This window comes from Macaca fascicularis, chromosome 1 (genome assembly GCF_037993035.2).
Source record: "Macaca fascicularis isolate 582-1 chromosome 1, T2T-MFA8v1.1".
Classification (NCBI taxonomy): Eukaryota; Metazoa; Chordata; class Mammalia; order Primates; family Cercopithecidae; genus Macaca; species Macaca fascicularis.
The window spans coordinates 53,356,049-53,376,069 of NC_088375.1; the positions used below are offsets into that span (position 1 = coordinate 53,356,049).

The window sequence follows — 20,021 nt, forward strand, 5'->3', positions numbered from 1 at the left end:
CTGTATATTGCATATTTGCACAGTTTGATATGCTTTCCACTTCACTGAATTGTTTATTCTTTTTCTTATTTAAGGTTAGAAAATCGCATACACAAAAACATTATATTCACAATGTCAAGCAATTAACCAGAAGTACTGAACATGCAAGGAAGTAGGAAAAGGTAAACCACATTTAAGAGAAAAATGAAGCTAACAAAAATGATTTTAAAATGATTACTATAAATATGCCTAATATTTATAATGAATCATGAATATTTGAAGAGAAACAAAAGCTATAAAACCAAAACAAAACTACTAGACATAAAAATACAAAGTCTGAAATGAAATATTCATTATTTTTGATTAATAACAGATTAGGCACTTCAGAAAAAAATACAAAGCAAATTGAAGCCATAACAATAAAACTAAAATTAAACCTGGAGAAAGAAATGTTAAAAATTAAATAAAATTTCAATGAGCATCAGGAAAATATTAACTGGTTTAGAATATATATATATATATATATATATATATATATATATTTAGCCTGTATATATATAGAGAGAGACTCCAGAATATGAGAAAAATAATAGTAAAATACTTGAAAAAATAATGACTGGGGCCGGGCGCGGTGGCTCAAGCCTGTAATTACAGCACTTTGGGAGGCCGAGACGGGCAGATTTCAAGGTCAGGAGATCGAGACCATCCTGGCTAATACGGTGAAACCCCGTCTGTACTAAAAAAAAAAAAAAAATACAAAAAACTAGCCGGGCGAGGTGGCGGGCGCCTGTAGTCCCAGCTACTCCGGAGGCTGAGGCAGGAGAATGGCGTGAACCCGGGAGGCGGAGCCTGCAGTGAGCTGAGATCCAGCCACTGCACTCCAGTCTGGGCGACAGAACAAGACTCCATCTCAAAAAAAAAAAAAAAAAAAAAAAAAAAATGACTGAATATATTTAAAATTTGTTGAAAAGTATAGATGTTTGTCAAGGAGTTGGGGGGGGGGTGCTGAAAAGGGACATATATTCTTGTATACAACTAGCATCATCCATTAGAGTGAGAATACAATGCATTTTTCCTAAGACTAGAAAGAAGGCAAGAATATTCACTTTCAATATTTTTATGCAACATTTTACTGATCATCTTCAAGCCAGTGGAATAAAACAATAAAAAGAAATAAATGGCTTATATGTTAGAACAAAAGACATAAGACACTTTATTTTGCAACATATCATGTTCATCACAAATTCTAAAAAGGAGTCTGCAGACTTTTTATAAAGGAAAAGTTATTAAATATTTTAAGTTTGCAGTAAATTACAATCTAGCTAGCAGCTATTCAGCTCTGAAACTGTACTTCGAAAGCAGCCATAGACAAAATGTAAACAAATGACTGTGTCTGTGTTTCAGTAAAACTTTGCTTACAAAATCAGGCAAGGGGTGACACCAGAAGTAAAACTACCAGAAATTGTGGGCCCATTCTGCCCCAGAAACACCAAGAAATGTGAGAAAACTGTCAGAATCAACCTTATTATGTCTCTGGAGGTAGATATTTATGCTCCCTCTGAAACCTGCAGAAAAGTTCTTACCATACGGTTCCAAACTTCTGGTGATTTGCTGGCAATCTTTGGCATTTTACTGCATGTGAATGGATAATTCCATTCCTCTGTCTTCACATGGCATTCTCCCTGTGACTCTTCACATGGTCTCTCCTCTGTTCATGCCTGTGTCTGTATCCAAATGTCCCTTTCTGTAAAAAACACCACTAACATTATGTTCAGTGGTAAAAGTCTGAAAGCTTTGCCGCTGAGATTAGGAACAAGATAAGGATACTTGCTTTTGCTAATGGTATTAATATTTACCATTGTACTAGAAATTCTAGCCAGAGAAATTTTCCAGTTAAGAAAACTATCCAAATTGAAAAGAAAGTAGTAAAAGTGTCTATTTACAGATGACACGATTCCATATATAGATGATTCCAAGGTATACACACACACACACACACACAAACACACACACACACACACATGCACACCAAAACTGCTAGTGCTATAAGCTAATTCATCAAAGTCGTAGGATAGAAAATTAACCGAAACAAATTAGTTGTTTATCTATATACTACCAACAAACAATTAGAAAATGAAATTAAGTGAACAATTTTATTCTCAATAACAGTAAAAGGAACCAAAAAATATCTAGGAATACATTTAGCAAAGAAAGGTAGAGGCTTATTTACTGAAAAGCAAAAAATATAGCTGAAAGAAATATAAGAGCTCCTAAATAAATGGAATACATCCCGTGCTCATGGCAGTAATATTGTTAAATTGGCAGTGCTACCCAAAATGATCTACAGATTGAATGAATACAATATTTATAAAATTAATTGAATCCTCATTTTGACGGCCTTTCCTTTTGGCAGAAATGGAGAAGCCAATCTTCAAGTTCATATGGAGTTGCAAGGGATTCAAAATAATCAAAACAATCTTAAAAAGGACAATGTTCTAGATTTCTAAACTTACCACAAAGCTACAGTTAGTTACCAAGACTCTGAGGGACTGACATAAGCATAGACGAATAGATCTATCAAACAGAATTAAGAGTCCAGAAATAAACCCATACATTCATAGTCAATTCATTTGCAATAAGAGTGCCAAGATCATTGAGGGGGGCAAGAATTTCTTCAATATACTGTGCTGGAATAATTGGTCATCCACATGCAAAGAAGGAAATTAGACTCCTACCTCACATCATATACAAAATTAACTCAAAGTGGAAGAACAACTCCAAATATGAGTTAAAAAATTAAACTCTAAGGAAAAGAAATAGAAGTCAATCTTTATGATCTTGGATTTGGCAATGGATTCTTAGGTGTGGCAGCAAAAACATGAACAAAAAAATGGACAAACTGGATTTCATCAAAAGTAAAAACTTTGGTGCATGAAGGGACATTATCAAAAAGTAAAACAAACTACAGAATGGGAGAACATATATGCAGAGCATATACCTAATACAGGTCTTATAATCAGAATATATAAAGAACTCTTATAACACAACTTAAAAACAAAGGAACTAATTTCAAAGTGGGCAAAATGCTTTAATGGAAATTTCTCCAAATAAGATATGCCAAAAAGCACATAAAAAGGTGAAAAACTTAAGTCATTGGGAAATCTAATTCAAAACCATAAGGAGATACTCTCTCACTTGCTGTTCCTTGTCTTTTTCTATTATAGGATTCAAAAAAACAGATATATGATGTAGAATATATTTTTTCATAAGAAATTAAGTTTTAGGTTTTGATTCTATATGCATTTTTTTTAATTTTTTTTTATTTTCCTAGTATTACCTATCTGTTCACTCATGATATGTTTTTAGGATAGTTGTGTTTTTTGCATTTATTTTTAATTGACACATAATAATTGTACATGTTCATGGGATACAGTGAAATGTTTCAAGGCATGTATACAATGTGCTGATCAAATCAGGGTAATTAGTATATCTATCATCTAAGACATTTCCCATTATTTTGGGTAGGGAACATTCAAAATTTGCTCTTCTAGTGATTTTGAAAATATACAATAAATGGTTGTTAATTGTAGTCAACCTACAGTGCTATAGAACACTGGAATGTCTTCCTTCTATCTAACTGTAAATTTATATTCATTAACCAACCTATGGCTATCCTCTGCACACTTTCCAGTCTCTAGTAACCAATATTCTACCCTTTACTTCTATGATACCTTTTTTTTGGGGGGCTCCCACATATGAGAACACATGGTAGTTGACTTTCTGTTCCTGCCTTATTTTACTTATCCCCCAAACTCATCCATTCTGTGTAAATAACAGATTTTCTTTATTTTATGTAGCTAAATAGTACTCCACTGTATATATATAAACATTTTCCTTATCCTTTCAACAGTTGATGGGCCCTTAGGTTGATTTCATGTCTTGGTTATTGTGAATAGAGCTGCAATAAATATGAGAGTGCAATTATTTCTTCAATGTACTGATTTTCTTTATTGTGAATACATACTGAATAGTGGAATTGTCTAACCATATTGTAGTTACACTTAGAGTTTTTTGTGAAGACTTCATACAATGTTTAATAACATGTTTTTCAGCACCATTTATTGAAGAGAATGCTTTCTCAAATGTGTGTTCTTAGTGCCTTTATGAAAAATTAGTGGCTGTAAATTTGTGGATTTATTTCTGAGTTTTCTACTCTGTTGCATTGGTCTATGTGTTTGGTTTTATGCCGGTTCCATGCATTTTTAGTTATGATAGCTTTCTAGTATGATTTGAAGCCAGGAAGTATGATGCCTCCAGCTTTATTCTTTTTGCTGAATATTGCTTTCCTATTTAAAGTATTTGGTCTCCATATGAATTTTATAGTTTTTAAATATTTCTATGAATTGGCATTTTCATAAGTATTGCATTGAATCTTTAGATCTCTTTGGTAGTATGGTTATTTTCACAATATTAATTCTTCCCATCCATCAACGTGGGATATCTTTCCATTTTCTTGTGTGTCCTCTTAATTTCTATCATCAGTGTTTTATAATTTTCCTTGTAGAGGCTTTTCACGTCCTTGTTAAATGTATTCCTAGGTTTGTTTTAAATATAGCTTCTGTAAATGGGATTGCTTTGTTGATTTCTTATTCTGCTATTTTGTCATAGTGTATAAATACACTACTGATTTTTGCATGTTGATTTTGTATCCTACCACTTTATTGAATTCATTTATCAGTTCTAAGAGGTTTTTTGGTAGAGATTTTAGGATTTTCTATATATAAGATCATTTTGTCTGCAAACAGAAACAATTTGACCATTGACATTTTGACTTCCTTCTTTTCAATTTGGATGCCCTCTATTTTTTCACTTACCTAATTGAACCGACCAGGACTAGTTGAATAAAAGTGATAAGAGTGGACATCCTTGTCTTATTCAAGTTCTTAGATAAAAAGCTTTTAGCTTTGCTCCATTTAGTATGATGTTAGCAGCGGTCTTGTCATATGGTCTTTATTGTGTTGAGATATGTTCTTTCTTAGTTTTTTTGAGAGTTTTTATCATGATGAGATGTTGAGTTTTATCAAATGCTTTTTATGCATAGATGGAAAAATCATATGAGTATTTTCTTCATTCTGTTGATGTGATATATAAAGTCTGTTGATATGAGTATGCTGAATCGTCCTTGTATCTCTGGGACAAATTCCACTTGATCATGGTGAATAATCATGTTAATGTAATGCTGGATTCTGTTTGCTAGTATTTTGTTTAGGAGTTTTGCTTCTATGTTTATCAAGTATCTTGGCCTATAGTTTTCTTTTGTTTTTATGTTCTGGTCTAGTTTTAGTATCAGGATACTATTGGTCTTATGAAGTGAATTTAGAAGAATTTTCTTCAATTTTCTGAAAGAGTTTTGAGGAAAATTGATATTACTTCTCTGATAGAATTCCGCAGACGAGCCATCAGACCTTAGACTTTTCTTTGATTGGAGTCTTTTTTATTACAGATTCAATCTTGTTTTTTGCAATTGTTCAGGTTCAATCTTCTCGGTTCAATCTAAGTAGGTTGTATGCATCTATAAATTTATCCATTTCCACTAGGTTTTCGATTTTGTTGCCATATAGTTGTTTGTAATAGTCTCTCTAATAATCCTTTCTCATTTTAATGGTATCAGTTATAATGTCCCCTTTTGTGTTTCCATTTTATTTATTTGAGTCTTCTACAGTTCTTTTATTTTCACTAAAACATTTTGTGCTTCTCAGGGTTTACACTTTTTGTGTGTTTTCATTGTGTATGTGTTTGTTTTGTATAGGAGGAAGTAAGCCATAAGCTGAAGAAATCAGAAGGCCTCTAAAAGCTGGAAAAGGCAAAAGGAAAACAAACAAACAATAAAAACAACATCAAAAAAAATAATAAAAAAGACCAGTTTCCCCCTCAAAAGCCTCCAGAGATAAACTTAAACATTTAATACTGTGGATTTAGCCTGATAAAACATATTTCAGACTTCTGAAATCCAGAACTGTAAGATGAAAATTATGGGTTGCTTAAGCTGTTAAGTTTGGTAATTTTTATAGCAGAAACAGGAAATTAATAAACTTCCTAATGAGGTGATACTCAGCCATTAATTTAACTTATGTTTTAATCCCCGTTTCAGGAAAAGGAACATATAAGTCTATTTAATGAAAAGGTTTATTAGAAAAATGAAAGAAGTAATGCATATGAAATATTTATCCCAGCACCTGACAGTTAAAAGTGTTTGGTAAATGTTCACTTATTCAGCAGAATGTTTAGAGCACCTACTGTGTGTTATCATCTATTCTATGGACTGAAAATATATTAATGTAGAAAAAAAATAAGCCCTTGTCCTCACATCATGCAAATTATAGTAATATTATAGCATAACTAGAATTTTAAAAATGTTTTCCTGTGTTTCATCACCTCTTTTAAGTGTTTTATTCTTCAAGCACTTTTAATTCATGTACTCTTCACAGCAATCATGTGAGGTAAGTTGTATTATTAGCATTCATACTTTATAGATAGAAAGTTCATGTGCCCATAGTAAACAGAATAGCCAGGATATAAAGCCAGACCATTTGTCCTAGAGTCTATGCTTTGAAATTCTAACTAATTCAACCTCTTACTGGACTATTATTATTGTTAATAGATAATTTAGTATTCAGTGTGAAAGACTTAAGTGTGATGCGACAGAATGTGTTTAGCTATACTAAAGAATGAAAACATGGTCAGGTTGCTTTGTGGAGAGGAGGCTTACCGCAATAATAGTAAATGAAACTAACAGCTGTAAAGAGCACTAATCCATTGTTCTAGCCTCATGCAATGAATTTGGGATATAAAGAGAAAATGTTAAGTGACAAGCTAATATTGATAGTGTACATTCTTTTTCAATATTTAAAAATAACTTTTGATACCTCGAACAGCATATTGAAAGTGGTAGATATTTAAATATTTCTTGGAATTACGTCATGGTTATTTTTAAATTTAGGTTTTTTGTTTGTTTTGTTTGTTTGTTTGTTTTTCAACGGAGTCTCACTCTGTCTCCAGGTTAGAGTGCAATGGCGCGATCTCGGCCCACTGCAACCTCTGCCTTCCAGGTTCAAGCGATTCTCCTGCTTCAGCCTCCCGAGTAGCTGGTACTACAGGCACGCACCACCACTCCCGGCTAAATTTTTGTATTTCTAGTAGAGACAGGGTTTTACCATGTTGGCCAGGATGGTCTTTATCTCTTGACGTCGTGATCTGCCCACCTCGGCTTCCCAAAGTGCTGAGATTATAGGCGTGAGCCACCGTTCTCGGCCAAATTTAGGTATTTTTAATCAAACATTATTTGATTTATTTTCACTTTTCAATGATAATTATAGAAAGGTAAATATACTCCTAAGTATTCAGTATGATCTTTTTAAGATTTGATTTTGCTTATTAGTTTTGTTTTGATCTTAATTTGGAGTTAAGGTTAGTTTTATTCCTCTCTTTTAATTTCCTAGTATTTGTGTTTCTGTCCCTTTTAAAATTTATCTTAGAAAGAAACCGGATTTTTAAAACTTTATTTATTTATTTTTATTTTTTGAGACGGAGTCTCACTCTGTGGCCCAGGCTGGAGTGCAGTAGTGTGATCTCCGCTCACTGCAACCTCTGCCTCCTGGGTTCAAGCAATTCTCCTGCCTCAGCCTCCCCAGCAGCTGGAATTACAGGCGCCCTCCCTGACCCCACCACTTCCGGCTAATTTTTGTATTTTTAGTAGAGATGGGATTTCACTATGTTGGCCAGGCTGTTCTCTAACTCCAAACCTCAGGTGGTCTGCCGTCCTCAGCCTCCCAAAATTCTGGGATTACAGGTGTGAGCCACCGCGCCCAGCCTGGAGTTTTGAAATTTTCAATGCTTTCTCTTTTAAAAAGCTAATTTGGAGAGAGGGGCAATTACCTTTAGTGTTCTTTGATAAGGTTCTTGTACTTCAAAGCTATAAGACATGATTAGCGTAAACCTTCTGTGAACTTATGCATGGTCATATTCATAAATTTGTAAGACTGAAGTGTGTATTAGCCAATAATGTCAATTTATGATCTTACAATTATAACACATCAATAACAGACTCAAGTTCCAAATTCCAGAAAATCAATGGTAGACTTATTTTCCCATTATCGTTGTATATTTTTCCTGTTGTGATGTCTTCAGTTATTTTCTAATGGAAGTTTAAGGATCAATATGCCAAGGATCAATATGTCAAACTCATGCCATTTCAATCCCAGTTTTGACAGTATATCTCTGTTACTAATTTCTACTTTTTTTTCAGTTAGGCATTCAGCACCTTATATTTATTTATTTTAGTGGAATATATGTGTAAGTAAAACACAGAGGAAGAAAAAGAGGGGAGGGAGAGGAAGGGAATAGATCATTGACACTCATAACTTAAGAATAGAATATAGTTATTTGACTAGATGATTGAGATTTGAAAAACCAAGAAACAAGTAAACAATATTAGCAATAAGAAACCTTTCACTTACCACCCATGCCGAGACTGGAAAGCAAGGAATAGACTGAGTGAAAGAAGGAGGCTGTAGGCCCGAGAGAGGGGACAGGATGCAGAGGACCTTAGTGGAAAGAAATGGAGAGACTTTTGTGAGATGCCACTGTCCCATCCTCTATATTTCATCACCAATTTTTGAGAGACAAGTCAGCTCACACATAGGCATCTTGTTCATCAGAGCACCTAAAGCACCTAAATCTGAGAAGCTACCTGGATTGTCTTACCCATTAGTTTCAGGTTCAAAGCAGGTCATTAATAGCTGCTGAATGTTTAAGCTACTCAGCCATGCCAAGGACTTAGCAAAGTCTACTTTCACTTTGTTTTCACTTCTCTCCATGTTTAAAAAAAAAAAAAAAAAAGGCTTTCTATCACCAAAGACATTCTTAAGTTCCTTCAAGAAAGGGAATGGACTCCTAGACACCTATTGTTATACTCAGAACAGTGCTTCAGTGCTTCCAATTCTGAACCAATAATAATGTCCTCCAAAATCTGTGATATGAAAAAAAAAAAAAAAAACCCAGGAGCACCCCTACCTCTCAAACCAGTTTTTGGATCATATTTAAGAAAACCATATTCGTAATTGGATAAAACCATATTCTTAATTGGATATTACCATGAAAGCAATTGGCAGAATTTACGTGTTTTAAACAGGAGATCAGCATGGTCTTTTTTAAAATTATTATTTTTATTTTTTAGTTGTAGGACTATCACTTTTACTGCAGTGTAGAAAATGAAAAAATGGAGAAAGTAAGGTTAGGAGAAAATGTAAGTGTAGAAAGATCTGGGGAAGAGCCTCATGACTGCAAAGATAGTATATAATTTTCAACAAGAAAGTTCAACAATTGAAACTTCTTAAAATTTAGTTTCTTTATTTGCAAACTAAAAACAAATGTCATGTATTTATGTTGTTAGATTTCAATTATATCATACCTATGACCATATTATATGACCATCTTATACAAGCTCTTAAAACAAAATGTTAATTCCTTGGGGGTAGAGAGTTCATCTTCCTTTTTCCATATATGTGTTTCATCTGAGTGTATAGTAAGTCTTAAATAAAGGGTTCCTCAGTAAAGAGTAAATATCTATGTATAAAACAATTATCAATGTATAAGTGGTACCATTTAGAGTAAGCCTAATTCCTTTGGGCTTCCAAAATTTATAAAATACCTTTATTTCTGTATACTTAAGTGGCTTTTTAAAATAAAAGATTATCTGAAGTGCATAGCTATGTATAAAATTAACAAAAAAAAAGTGAGAAAAGTATTAGACTTGTAAGGAATTTTGCTCAGATAATTAAATGCATGATGTGCACAGATCTAAGATAGATGGGAAGATATATAAATGGGAAAAATCATAGATATCTTCAACCACCAAAATATTACAATGTGTTGACAGGACATAATTATTTAATGCTAATATTTAGCAATCAATCAATGTTATATGACTTCTTAATTATTTTTCCTGTGCATACATAGTTAATGACGTTACAGTCCTCCCCTAAGCTTCTTTGCAATATTCAATCTTTGAAGCTTGAATAAAACTTACCTTTGGAAAAGAAGGAATTTTTAATTTGCACCTTTGGGAATATTATTTATTGTGGTCTATCATGTGTATAAGTAATTTCTTCAGAAGCTTATTGATTAAATAGATTTTAAATACAGGGCTGTTGCACCTGCAAAGGAACCCAATGAATTACATTGACAATTTAATTCAAAACTCATTTTTGCAGATGGGTCAGATGATAGTCCTAGCTTGAAAAGCAACAATTAGTTCAGTAAATATGACTGTTTCTTACATGAAATCTTCCCCATGTATTATAATAAATTAATTACTATATTCAGAAATTCATCTTAAGTTAAAACTTTATGACATCTCTCAGAAACAGTGAATTAAATTTATTTGTGTACTAGTGGTATAAAATGGTATTTTATTTAATAGAAGTAAAATATTATTTCAAATAATAAACCACATATATATTTAATAGAATAAAAATTACTTGAATGTTTATTCTCTGTATGTTTTCTATCTAATAAAAAGAGCCAACACAGTGGTTAAAAGTACATTCAGGCTGTCTTCATAACCTAGGATCTGAAGGACACAGGGCAACTCATAGTCCCTCTATGCATCGATTTGCTCATCTCTAAAAAGACAGTAAAATTTTTATCTCATAAAATGTTAGAAAGATTAAGTTATTATAGTATCTTAGAACATTTTCTCATATGTAAACAACTTTATAGAAGTAACTTATGATTTTTATTAATGGTTTATTTAATAATATAGTCATTAAAATCACTGAGAGTATCACAAATTCAGTCATAAAGCTTGAGAAGATCACATGAAAACGATCATTTATTTTAATGTCATATGCCATGAAAATTAAGCAAGCATCCCGTGGCCGACAAATGTGCATGTTAATTGTTATCAACATTAATCATTAAAGCTGTATATTTTAGCTAAGTCACTTTGAAAGTAAAGAAGTTCATAAACTTGATACCATAACATTTTGACTCCCACAGTGTCAGATGATGAATTTAAACTCCAGCTGGGATATAGCTATTATATTGTTTGGCATAAAGTAATTTATGATGAAGATTTTAATGGCAAAACAGTAGATAATTGCATGTTTCTTATCCAATTTAACTAAACTTATCTCTTTTATTCTGTACTAATGCACAATCTCCTTATTGACCATCAAGGTGAAATTAATAATTATGCACATTAAATATTTTATTGAAACAGAATTCACTATTATCAGTCCTAAATTTCACATATTATTTTAAAGTAACAATATTTCAAAATATTGTTCAATATTTAAAAAATTATGTGTTATTGTTTTGAAAATGTACTTCAAAGCTTTTGGCTGAAGATACAAGAAAACTCCTTTCAGACCCGCTTTCACTAAACAGAAATTAAGAGCTTAGGTGTTTTTACTGTTGGTTAATTCATTCGCACAATGATGACATCAAGGACCCAGATTCTTTCCCTCCTTTTATTTTGTCATCATGAGCATGCCATACACAATAATTACCTGAGGCAGTAGTGAACTATTTTTCCTGTGTCTCACCTTAAGAAAAAGAAAATGTACACAGAAATACCACCAGACTTCCCTGTAACTCTCATTCACCAGAAATGCATCACATGCTAACCCCTAAACCAATCACTGGCAAAAGGAATGAAAATTTATTTGGCTTAGCACCAACTAGACTTTGCATTTGAACAAAGGATGGAGTCATCTTCCTCAAGACACTTAGTGAAATGATGAATTAATTAACAGAAAGGAGATCGTGCTACTCAAACAGTCCCTGCTTAAACAATCAGGAGAATCTTACTCTACAAAAAGCATGAACTATATTTGTACACAAATATCTACATATTTGACTATTTTATAGATTAATAATGCTAGACTATATTAAAGCCATTTGTAACAAAACTGATCAATTTAGGATTGTAACAAGACTAATTTTCAGATAATTTAATAATATCTTCAATTTATTCCTCAACTTTGACAATTGTTTTTTGACAAGAATATTGAGAATTTATTATATGCCACACCTGACTGAGGTGTTAAATATACTCTGCTAACAAGTTTAGAGTGATAAACAAAACATTAAACAAATAAATATACAAATGAGGATATAATACAATAAATGATACAAAAGAAATTGCAAGATGCAGTGAAAGAAAATAGTGGTAGTGGCAGCTATGTTAGATTATATGACCTTGAGGGTCTTGGGGGTCATACTGAGGAAATGACATTTAAAAGGAGTCCTCATTTAAAGAATGGGGAGCAGCATCCCGGCAAGAGAGCAATCTAGGCAAAAGACCTTAACGAGAAATAAACATTTATGGGTACAGAGCAAATAATTTTTAAAAGAAAACTTCAAAGTAATTATTATAAATCATATAGTTTAGTAAAGATTTTATTAAGACTCCTTTAATTTTAAATTCACTTCACTAAATCTTTGGTACAAAATACATTCTATTTTTTCCCTTTAATTATTTTTCCTTTTAGCTAGGAAAGCATCAAACTTCCGGAAAATGAAATTAGCAAATAGAAAACAATGTTTCCAGTCTTGCAACTTCAGTAAAATTATGTGTTTAATTAATACTATTTGAAGGACATTTCCATATTCAGATTAATATAGCATAATTGAATCGTTATAGAGTTATCAATGGGATCTACAATGGCACTACTTTAATAATTGTTCTTTGAAAGACATTCATAGCGATTCCCGCCTTTAGTCAAAGCCACATATATTCACCTCAGTGTTTACAGTTTCATCATTTTACGAAGAAAAAAAATGATATAGATGGTTAAGAGTTTGCACAATTTAGCATTTTACTTTCATGACAGAGAAAGAAAAATATACGATTCCTGATTATTATAATCAAAGGAAAATGTCCTTAAAGTCTATGATTCTTTGTGCTTGTCAAAGAAACAAATAAAATATTTTTCCACCATTATTTATCATTGTCTGGCTAAAGCCTCATTATATTAGAATTTTCCTAATTCTTCCCCTTGCATTTATTTACTGAGAAAAGTCTGTAGTTGCTATAAGCATTGGTTTCTAAGTTAAAGAAGGGCCAAAATGTTTGTTTTGTTTACTGCTATATCCTAAGCACCTGGAACAGAGTCCAATACATAGCAGAAATCCACTAAATAATTATTTAATAAAATAAAACTCTTTAATGAAACTAACAATATTTATGACTATAAACGACACAATGCATTTAAATGTATGCAATCAAACGTAAAATCTGGGCTCTACCCTTTAAAATTAAAATAACAAGTATTATGAATAAATCTAGTTTTTTCTCGCATTAGAAAAAACAAGAATTTCATTCTTTAACTGTTTCAGCATATATTTATTCCAAAACAGTTTCAGACAGAAAAGACTGACTATGCAGATATTTTAAAAATCAGATTTATGTCTTACCTACACTAATAAACTTAATAAGTTTGCTTATGTCATGAGGTCATATGATTGGCAATTTCTTAGTGGCATAGTAGAGGCATTGAAAACATTTGCATTTTGTGAAACTCGAAAGGCATTAATAATTAAGTGTAGTCATGAATGATTCCATTGGCTATTGTGATTTAGATTAAGAGGTCATACAAGGTTTTAGTTACACAAGAGAAATAAGTTTTTGAGATCTATTGCACAGGATGATAACTATAGTTAATAATAAAGCCTCATGTTTTTAAAATTGCTACAAGAGTAAATTTCAAATGTTCTCACCACAAAAAATAATAAGCTTGTGAGGTGATAGATATAAGCTAAATTTAATCATTACACAATGTATATGTATATCAAAGTATATACACATATAATTATAATTGAATTAAAAGTAAAAACATAAAAAGAATGAAAAAAGATGATACTATATTGATTAATTGGGGTAAACATGGTAAAGAAAATTAAAACAAGATCAAGTGAAGAACAATTAATGTAACTATGAACAGTTATTCTGAATAAAATAAAATTTGAAGTTAATGACATCTTCCATTAATTTCATTACTTTAGTGTGGCCATATGGGAAAGAAATTTCATCTATTTTGCATGGAGCACCCAAACCAAAACCAAAACCAAAATATCAGATATAGGTGAAAAAAAAGAAAATTTGTGTACAGCAAGAAGAACAACAGTCATTTAATTAATATTGTCCTAAAATGAAATTAAATAGCTTAAAAGGTAATGAATTTCAGTCACTGTTATTGTACATGCGGTTGAGTGATAATTATTTGTTGATATTATTAACAAGATTCATTTATCAGGTATTAGTCTGGCTAAATAACACAAATATTCACTTTCTTTCACTTTCAATAATGTATTATGAATGAATATTGACAGCACCAAGTTTAATTGTGTTCTTCAGAGCGTACCACTGATCTTTAGGGATGGAAACTTTCTTCATCTCCATAGTGTGTCATATTTTCCCCCCAAAATTATCTGTTTTGTTTCTGTTCACCTTAGTGTATAGTATTGCATATCCTTAAATCCACTGAAAAACTCACGACTTCCTTCTCTCTATTTGCTTCCTGATTATTTACTGAAAATATTCACATCATGCTGAATATGGAAAAATGGATACATATAGACTAGAGGGTGGATGGGCCCAAGAGCAAACCACAGAGTAAAGTTAAGGTGTGCTATGCAGATGTGACAGCTAAAAATTAAATCATGTTTGTATGCTAAATTTTGAACCTTGGGTCACCGGTCTATAAACATTATTATGATTCAAAACCCAAATAGTGTGCTATTAATGAGGAGAACTAATAATAGATTTTTTTTTTTTTTTTTTTTTTTACTGAATAGAGATGCTTTTAAGAATTATGCTACAAAATAAGCTTTTCATTAGGAGTCAGGATGCTGGGTACCTTTGCTGGGTAGGGAAAAATTAGTGACTGGATAAGGCTACTAGAGGGCTTCGGGGAGGTTAGTATTCGCTTTGTATTTGGGAGCTGGTTAAACAGGCATGTTCAGTTTGTGACTAGTCATTGGGTTTTACTTTTACTAAAGGTACACTTTTCTGAACTAATTTAACATTAATAAAATGTTTACTTAAGATTATTACATATTCATGACTTTGAGATTACAAGAAGATTTGACTTTATATATTTTTGACATTGTTACAGTGAGAAAGGATATGTTTTATACTAAAAGAGAAAGGATTTTATTCTGTTTATAATCATTATAATTTTAACTAATTTGTCTGCAAAAATCAGTAGCATCTCTATATGCCAATGACGTTCAAGCTGAGAGTTAAACAGAGAATGGAATCCCACTTGCAATAGACACACGCACGCGCACACACACACACACACACACTCACACACACATCTCCTAGGAATGCATTTAACCAAGGATATGAAAGATCTCTACAAGGAGTACTACAAACCTTGGCTGAAAGAAGTCATAGATGAGACAAACAAGTGGGAAAACATTCCATGCTCATAGATTGGAAGAATCCATAATGCCCAAAGCAATCTACAGATCCACTGCTATTCTTATCAAACTACCGATGTTGTTTTCCACAGAATTAGACAAAAGAAAGCTATTCTAAAATTCACATGGGACCAAAAAAAGAGCCCCAAGAGCCAAAACAATCCTAAGCAAGAAGAACAAAGCCAGAGGTATCACATTACCTGAACTTAAACTGTATTATAGGCTAAAACCAAAGCAGGATAGTACGGACACAGAAACAGATAGACCAATGGAAGAGAATAGAGAACCCAGACATAAAGCTGCATACCCACAATCATTTGATCTTTGACAAAGTTGACAAAAACAACCAATGGGGAAAGGACTCCCTATTCAATAAATGGTGCTTGGAAAGCTGGCTAGCCGTATGCAGAACAAAACTGCACCTTTACCTTTCACCATATATAAAAATTACCTTAAGATGGATTAAAGACTTAAAAGTAAGACCTTAAATATAAGAATTCTAGAAGAAAACCTAAGAAACATCATTCTGGATATTGGTCTTGGGAAAGAATTTATGACTAAGTCCTCAAAAGCAATTACTGGCATAGCCAGCTTCCATCCTGAGCCATCTTATTAGCATACGTTGTTTCGGGATCAACCGTGGGTCACCTCTTAGCATAAACTATCAAGTGTGGTCAAAGGGGCCCATCAACAACACCAGAGGCACATCCATCATTGAGGAAATTCCTAACACTCAGGTTTACAGGTTACCTTACAGGTGCTGGAGCAAAGGCTCCATCTCTCATTGAGTAAAGCTATTTCTTCACTACATACTTATTCATCTCTTATACCCAGTACGCAGCCTAGTGTTGGCACATATTATCTTGACAGTAAATCTTTCAGAAATAAGATGGTACAAATCTTTTAACATAAGATTATTCAATATAAGGAAAATAAGTAGAGACAGAATTTTGAGTGAGCATAATCCAGGGAATTTAAGCATTGATTTGAAAAAGAGAAACCTTGAGATATTTCATTTTACATATGCCCTCTCATGTCCATGTACATATTTTGCTGTAGTTTAAAACTAGAAAATATATTTTCTTGATGCTTACAAGTCTGTAACTTGATGAGAGCAATATTAAATTGCTTTAAATAGTTTATACTTGATGTTTACATATATCAGAGGGATGTTGACTTAAATGGATTAACTGTAAATTCAATAAACTGGTCCATTGAATAAAATAATATTTTAACCACTTATTTTCTCTGAGTTAATAAATTACTGGGCAGAGCTGATGCAATCTAATCTTTTAAAATAATCTTTCTCTTTTCTAGGGACATACTAATCAGAGAGGAGACGCAATACAATTCTTATTTTCTTACAACATTCACAAATTCCTACCCCAACATCAAACATAATCAGCAATGTGTGTGTGTATATAGTATATGTATGTATATATTATACATGTGTATATATACACACACATAAACACATACACATATATACATATATATACACACACACATATATATAACTAAATTTGAATTCTGTGAAATATGTATACCCAATTTAGCACCAGTGTTTGATAACTTATCTTACTTTCTCTTTTCTTTCATGTGATGAGAACTTCTATCAATAGACTTCTTAAGTCATGATCGCTTGCCTAATCATCTATAGCCAGAAAAAAATCTGCCAAAATTCCTACCACAATAACTTGAAATAAGGCCACAACTTATACATAATGCAATTATAACTTACATAGTTACATAGAAATATAATGTATATACATATATACAAATACATTATATACAAATATAGCATAAAATCAAACAATAACAACTTGAAAATTGCTATAATAATTTTTAAAAATAATTTCTGCTTTTATTTTAGATTTTGGAGGTACAGGGGCAGGTTTGTTACATGAGTATGTTGCATGATGCTGAGGTTTGGGACATGAATGATCCTGTCATCAAGATAGCGAGCCTAGAACTCAAGAGTTAGTTTTCTAACCCTTACTCACCTCCCTACCCCTTCTACTAGTCCCCAGTATGTATTATTGCCATATTTATGTCCAGCAGTACCCAATATTTAGCTCCCACTTGTAAGTGACACTATGGGGTATTTGGTTTTCTCTTCATGCATTAATTTTCTTGGGATAATGGCCTCTGACTGCATCCATGTTACTGCAAAGGACATAATTTTATTTAATTTTTTACGGCTATGTAGTAATTAGGTTAGTGTCTTGGGCCTGATAATATCAATTCCACTTCCAGAGATGGGAGGGGGGATACAGATTAAGTTCAGCCATACAGAGAATGATTCAATCATGCCTGTGTAATGAGCCTCCCTGGTGGCCAGTACTTTCTGAGTATTGTCACATTTCTCTGCCCAGGAGGTAATACATCCCTGACGACCTCACCAGAAACTTCCAGTTTGGAACCCTCTCAGACCTCTCCCTGTGCATCAATTCCTTCCGCTAGTTCTGATTGTATTATTTTGCTGTATTAAAACAATAATAATTAAGTATAGTGCTTTCCTGAGTTCTATCAGTCATTTGGGCAAATTATCAAATCTGAGGAAGTATATGAGGGCTTTCAAGTTTGTAATCAGCTGATCTGAACTGATGGTGGCTCTGGAAGTTGCAGTTGTGTCTTCAGTGAGGACAGTCTTATGGAGAATTCTGATCTTAACCTTGAGTGTGGCTAAATGCAGATAGTATGATACTGCTCCACTTTTAAAAATCAGCAAGATATAAAATAAATGTAGCTGAGCTGGCAAGAGTAGGTCATTATCTAATGTCCACAAGACTGAATATATCATCTTAAAAAAACCACATAAATAAAATATTGATGTGTGTTTTTTTTCTGTACACTCATGTTTAGCAGATCTATCTCAAAGTGTCCAAGTTATTGCAACCTTAACATCTAACTTCCAGTTAACAAGGCAATCTAGGGCCAAGTACTAAATACCCTCTCACTGGAACCCTACCGAATCAATCAACACAACAAAGCATCAGAACAAAACACTAGAAACTTGACAACCTTGTAAAGAGTCTAGATTATTTCTGTAGCTCCAAATAAGACTGGCTTTACCCAAACCTTCCAGCTGTGATGGCAATTAAAACAAAGCCCTCAGATGTCTACACACATGCACACACACATATGAGCGTGCACACACACACACACACAACTACTTTTTGCAATACAAAATACTCAAATACCCAGTCTTATTGTTGTGGGAAGTCAGGGACCCCAAATGGAGGGACCGACTGAAGCCACCACAGAAGAACATAAATTGTGAAGATTTCATGGACATTTATTAGTTCCGCAAATTAATACTTTTATAATTTCTTATGCCTGTATTTACTGCAATCTCTGAACATAAATTGTGAAGATTTCATGGATACTTATCACTTCCCCAATCAATACCCTTGTGATTTCCTATGCCTGTCTTTACTTTAATCTTTTAATCCCATCATCTTCTTCCTAAACTGAAGAGGATGAATGTCGCCTCAGGACCCTGTGATGATTGTGTCAACTGCACAAATTTTTTGTAGAGCATGTGTGTTTGAACAATATGAAATCTGAGCATCTTGAAAAAAGAACAGGATGACAGTGATGTTCAGGGAACAAGGGAGGTAACTTTGAACTGGCTGCCGCTGAGCTAGAGGGAACAGAGCCATATTTCTCCTCTTTCAAAAGCAAATAGGAGAAATATCGCTGAATTATTTTTCTCAGCAAGGAACATCCCTGAGAAAGAGAATGCGCCCTGAGGGTAGGTTTTTAGAAGGCCCCCTCAAGGTGTGCCATCTTTTGTGGTCAAAGCTGAAAGGATGAAATAAACTCCAGTCTCCTGTAGGGCTCCCAGGCTTATTAGAACGAGGAAAATTCCCGCCTAATAAATTTTGATCAGACAGGTTGTCTGCTCTCAAACCCTGTTTCCTGATAAGATGTTATCAATGACAATGCCTGCCGGAAACTTCATTAGCAATTTTAATTTCGTCCCATCCTATGGTCCTGTGATCTTGTCCTGCCTCCACTTGCTTTGGGATATTTTATTACCTTGTGAAGTATGTGATCTCTGTGACCCACACCCTATTCGGGCACTCCCTCCCCTTTTGAAAATCACTAATAAAAACTTGCTGGTTTTATGGCTCAGGGGGGCATCACGGATCCTGCCAACCACATGATGTCTCCCCCGGACACTCAGCTTTAAATTTCTCTTGTGCTCTTTCCCTTTATTTCTCAAACCAGCGGAGGAAATAGAAATGAACCCACGTAACTATCGGGAGTGGGTTCTCCCGATACTTATGAAATACGTTATCATTAGAACTGAACTTTGTTTCTTCCTCTAACAGGAAATCAGTTTTAATTCCTTTATGGATCTATTTATTTCAGTCATCACTAGAATACCAAGAGTCTTGGGTCATTCCTCTTCACCTGGACTCTGCTTCGCCAAATATTTCCTAATTTCACGCGGGCTGAAGAGTTTTCTATGCTTACCCTCTCTTTTCCTACACATTACAGACTCTGCTGCTGTACTTTCTGGAATATGCCATCTATCATAAACA

The 20,021-nt window shown here is 33.2% G+C and overlaps 1 long non-coding RNA gene across 2 annotated transcripts in view; it reads right to left on the minus strand.

Moving 5' to 3' along the window:
* Positions 1-4,819: 4,819 nt before the first annotated feature.
* The window catches only part of LOC135969393 (uncharacterized), a 50,850-nt gene continuing 35,648 nt past the window's right edge, over positions 4,820-20,021 (minus strand). For both annotated transcript variants that reach the window (XR_012428598.1, XR_010584626.1), the window contains exons 2-3: positions 8,496-8,582; positions 4,820-5,833 (exon numbers count right to left, since the gene is read on the minus strand). This is a non-coding gene — a long non-coding RNA (uncharacterized lncRNA). The remainder of the gene's footprint in view (positions 5,834-8,495; positions 8,583-20,021) is intronic.